The 4,137-nt window shown below is 48.5% G+C and overlaps 1 protein-coding gene across 1 annotated transcript in view; it reads left to right on the top strand.

The window, feature by feature from the left end:
- Positions 1-4,137, top strand: part of LOC135494458 (eukaryotic translation initiation factor 4E type 2-like) — an 89,430-nt gene that overhangs the window by 42,265 nt on the left and 43,028 nt on the right. The window lies entirely within an intron of this gene.

The raw sequence follows: 4,137 nt of genomic DNA, 5'->3' as shown, positions 1-4,137 counted from the left end.
TTGCTGGTCAAGTACAATCATTCAAACCAATAAAACAAGCATTTTAAAACATACACATCTTTATTCATTCTTTCATTCCTCATGCCTTCAAGTCCCTGTTAACACATTGAGTGCCAGCTACGAGTATACTCGTATTAGGCGTAATTTGCCGCCCCCCCCCCTTCCCAAAGTCTTTACAATCTCAATGGAACGCAGTATTCACTTGATTTTAGGACGATTTTAACCCCAGGATGGATTGCTATGTTGTCACGAAGTGGCAAGAGTCTCGGTTGAAAATTGTTCATTCTGCAGCAGTTTGAATGATAGATGAAAATCGAAAATTTACTATCTCAAAAACAAACTTGACATCACAGAAACCGGCTGTAGCTCGGTACAGGGAAGTCCAATCGCTTCGAAACAAGCGCCAAAATGGAGAGGAGAAGATTTTAGATCAGTGGTCTCCGTTTTTCGATATCTTGCACCATTTAGGAGCTGGAGGCCTTCAAAGTTGGCACTTCCCAGCAAACATGGTTCTGACAATAAAATATTCAAGTTTCTCATCCCCCTGTCGCCACTGCGCAATACTTTCAACTACTGCAACTACAAGCAAACAAGAAGCAGCTATCCAAGCGGCCACTATTGCCCAAAGACACAGTCCAACATAATTCACAGATCACAACACTACTGATTTGAAAATGTTTGCATCCACTACTCGCAGCGATCCGACATATTCCTTCCCATGTTGTGGTATCTTAGAGTCCTAGCCAAGACGACGACCCATATTAGCCTAATGGCTTGTCTACTTACCAGTTACCTTGACCATGACGATCACCATTTCTGGTCCTTCTTTCCACTCCTCCATTCAATGATATTAGGGCCGACGACAATACAAAGACTACATGCAACTACATGTTCACCACAAAAGTTTTTGCATCTTATCAAGATATACTCCGGCTATGTTTAAAGGGTGTATAATACAGTGATGTTCAGGATGCTGCATGTAGCAATTATTTTTACGTTACGCCTGGTGGCACAAGTCACCATACACATGATTGACCGATAACACAGGGCATGCACCTGGTGAACGTCTGGTCATCCCTTAAAAATCGCGCTGGGATAGTCTGCCATAATTCCACATCGCACAGCGGAGTCTTATTTCATTGGGCTAATCAAAACAAGGATAGCTACCTACTACAGCCTCAGTCTCATAAATGTTCACCTTTTCAGGTTCCATATTTGCAATACATTCTGTGGCGCATGGTTCTCTCGCCAAGGTTGTCATCTCGCGATTTCGCACCTCGCGGTTTATAATAAGACCATTTATGTCGTTCATACTCTACCCAGGTCAGAATTTTGCATGTGTACTCCATTCGGACACACCCGAGGAAGAAATAATCTATTTATAATAGAAAACTCTTAGCTAGTTCGCTTAGCTACACCTAGGCGGCGCCCCTATACACCCTCTGCCTCGTGTGAGCCCGCATCACTAGTACTTCTTCCTCGGCACACTGTCCCGAGTTTCCTTACCACGTTTTCGTCCAATTTCGGCCGATTCTGCATTAAAGAAGGGCTACCCAGAACACCTTCGGGAGGTTTACTTTCTCAAGGAGACGGGTGAGATCGTTCTTTAACTATCCCCCCTCGATTTCCGCTTTTGAAGCGTGTTTTTTCCTGCCGTCTCCCAAGAAATTGTTTTCTCCTTTTTCCCGGGCTGTTGGTCACGTGACCTGCCGTCACGTCCTGCCCGGCGTGGGCAGGGGGTCGGTGATCGAGCACTATTCATGGGCGAGGGGCCCTGGTGCCCCCCTCGTTTTGGGTGCCGTCAGACCGTCCATTTCCCCGGTCCGACCCCACCAGTGTTAGACAAATCCAACAAGATGATAGGAGCCCTTGGCTCCCAAACTGAAAAATTTTAGGAGCCAACCAAGTTATCATATTTTAGTCGCCATGGCTCCGATCTTCAAGAAAATTCAGGGGCCAATTTCCTTTTTTTCATTTCAAAGTGAAGGTCCAGGGGTTGACAAATTTCGTGGAGGCTGGTTGCCCTGTCGGGCAACCAGCCTTTTAAATTTTCATATTTTTGGTTGCCCAGACCCTCTTGGTGGTTGCCCAAGAAAAATAATAGATTTTAAGAGAGAATGCTGTTTTTCTTCTATTTATTCATTTGAAACTAACATCAAGTAACAGTACACCAATAAGTTTATTTTAGTCTTGAATAAAAGCTTGCGAGATATTGCCACTGGAAAACAAAGTTTAGCAACTCTACTCCGCTTTGACGGGAACATCTGCGTCAGAAACTCGCGCCAAAATCTTCCTATTACATATTGTGACATCATCTTTTATTCACAAACAGAGCTAGACCAAGAGAAATCAATATAAAAGCAGATGTCACCAAGACCAGTCAAAACCATGTGCGTTTTGTAGGCTATTTTACGCTAATCTGACTTGTGAATATTGTGCGTTTTCCAATCATCCTTTACTAAACGCTGTCTTGTCTCCTCGTATGCCTTCTTGACATCTTTTGGAAGGGCCTTGGGTGTTTCTGCCGATCGCTTGCGTGCTGTGGCAGGTGGTAATGCGGGAGTGCGGTTTCCAAAATGGTCCAGTTGCCTCGACATTTTGGAGCAGACGACAGATGCGCACTGAGTAACTGCGCATTTTGACAATCGTTTCAGTGGGAGTAAATTAGAACAACCACCCATGATGCCTTGCGCCACACCTGCGGACATTCTATTTGCCTCCCACTGTCAAAGAACCTTGTTCCCGCTGCTGATACGCAATGCAGTAGACCACTCATTCACCGTACTACAAAAGCGCTGGGGACTAGGATAACTTGGATCCAAACAATGTATTTCACTATATCATGTAAATGCATGCATGCCATGGCGGCGCGGCGAGTAAACTGGTTTTTTAAAACATATTTGTATCGCCAGAAAACGCATACTTTTTTCATTTTTTAAGTGCCAAGACCATATTTCTACTCGCCTTTGGCGAATTGGCGAGCGGATTTGTCAACCCCTGCCCACCCTGCTCTGTCGGGTTTGTCGGGGTCGACAGGTGTGGCTGCCTATCAGGCATGCCCCCTCCCTCCTCCTGTGTCTGCCCCACGGGAGTCCGATCTGAGCACTGAGCCTCAGCCTCTTGCTTCCTCCCTCACGGAGGAGCAATGATGAGGCCCTGGCTAAAGAGACCCAGGCGGTGTTGTCTTACGCTGACCTGACTCTTTGTGCTCTGACCAGGTCCTTAGCTGCAGATGCCTCGGAGGCCCAGCGGGTTCTCGCGATGTCCTTCCAGCAATCCCTGCAGCATGCCAGTGGTCTGGCTGCTAAGGAGGCGGCTAACGGCGTGCTAAAACGCCGTGACCTGCTCATTGAGGGGTTGAGCACGGTCAGATCCCAGTTTTGCGGGGGGGGGGGGGCATTATTAAGGACCGCTCCATTAAGGATCTCTCCATTGAGTGCCAACCTTCCTCCTGCGCCTTCAGGTGGCGCCCCTACAGTTGGCGTCGTGGGTGGCAGACTGCGACACTTCGCAGCCTTTTGGGACCGGTGGTATCAAAAAGACTCCCCTGTGCCGGATATGCTCCGACACGGTGTCCGATTGGACTTTTCCCATCCCCCCGCTATGACGGCGACTCCCACCCCGGTGTCCCGGCCAGTAGACCCTGTCAGGGCGCTTGCCCTTCGATCGGAGGTCCTGTCTCTTCTCGAGAAGCAGACAGTGGGGCTGGTGGACAACCATTCGCCCGAGGCTTTTACAGCCACGTCTTCTTGGTCCCCAAGAGGTCGGGGAAGTGGAGACTGGTCATCGGCCTGTCCAACTTGAATCGGTTCCTCCGGGTTCCCAGCTTCAAGATGGAGACAACCAGGTCAGTAGCGGTCGCGGTGCAGCCCAAGGATTGGGCTATCTCTCTGGACCTTCAAGACGCGTACTTACACGTCCCGGTCCATCCAGAGTTTCAGCCCTTCCTTCGTTTCTTCTTCGAAGGAAAGGTTTATCAGTTTCAGGCCCTTCCTTTCGGCCTGGCTTCCGCTCCGCTGATTTTCACAACAGTCGTCAAGGCGTTTGCCGCGCCTTTTCACGCTATGGGCTTAAAGCTCCATTGCTATCTCGACGACTGGCTGCTACGGCACAAGACTCAACGCCGTCTGGGAAAGC

This window comes from Lineus longissimus, chromosome 10, assembly GCF_910592395.1.
Source record: "Lineus longissimus chromosome 10, tnLinLong1.2, whole genome shotgun sequence".
Classification (NCBI taxonomy): Eukaryota; Metazoa; Nemertea; class Pilidiophora; order Heteronemertea; family Lineidae; genus Lineus; species Lineus longissimus.
Note: the sequence above shows the minus strand (reverse complement) of the source record. Positions and strands in the feature narration are given on the sequence as shown.